Here is a 764-nt window from a genome sequence, read left to right as displayed (position 1 = left end):
CCGGAACATCTTCAGGTGGTGTTCTGCTTTTTATAGGAACCATTAGAAGATAAACAGATCAATCTTTCACCTCTGTCACCTCTGACAGCCACCAGCTTCTCTGCTGATTCTCCAGCTCCAGAGATTCTGCACTTGTAGGATCCTCATCAGACTTGGAAACACTGTGGATGATCATCTCTCCTGTAGAGCTGCCTCTCCATGGAGGAGGCCCATCTTTATAGAAACCAGCTGTTGAGGTTGGAGGAAGTCGTCTTGTTTCTTGCAGCTGCAGAGTTCACATTGTTGCTCTTTCACAGGGAGGACTGGACTCTCCAGGATCACTGAATCAGCTGAAAAACAAAGGTTTTATCATTTTATTCTGACATTTTATTAGAAATGCAGTGCTATTTGTTGAAGTACCAGAATGCAGTACGGTTAGGTTGTTGCTCATTTTAAAGTTATGTAACCATTGTTCCTATGTACTATGTAGCTAACGTGAATTAACAGGGTCGGCTGTGAAAATGTAGCTAAGCAAGCTTTCATTTCGTGCAGGCATTGCTGATGCAGCACAAGCTGGCTTTGTAATATCTCTTTGCAAATGATTCACAAATAAAGAAACTGTCAGAGGAGTGAAAACATTTTATTTTACCTTTTCTAGTTAAAGTTAGCTAGCTATAGACGGGAGAAGGAATCGTTTAATTAATCTGCCACTCGAAGGCTACCAGCAGCTCCTGGCAACTTTTAAGGTGCAATGTTTTCCTGATCAACACACCTTTAATGTTAAC

At 41.5% G+C, this 764-nt stretch overlaps 1 pseudogene; it reads right to left on the bottom strand.

Moving 5' to 3' along the window:
• The window catches only part of LOC118337934, a 4,658-nt pseudogene that overhangs the window by 997 nt on the left and 2,897 nt on the right, over positions 1-764 (bottom strand).

This window comes from Morone saxatilis, unplaced genomic scaffold, assembly GCF_004916995.1.
Source record: "Morone saxatilis isolate NCDOM2014 unplaced genomic scaffold, NCSU_SB_2.0 Contig4, whole genome shotgun sequence".
NCBI lineage: Eukaryota > Metazoa > Chordata > Actinopteri > Moronidae > Morone > Morone saxatilis.
The sequence above is the reverse complement of the archived record's forward strand: the minus strand, read 5'-3'. Positions and strand labels throughout refer to the sequence as shown.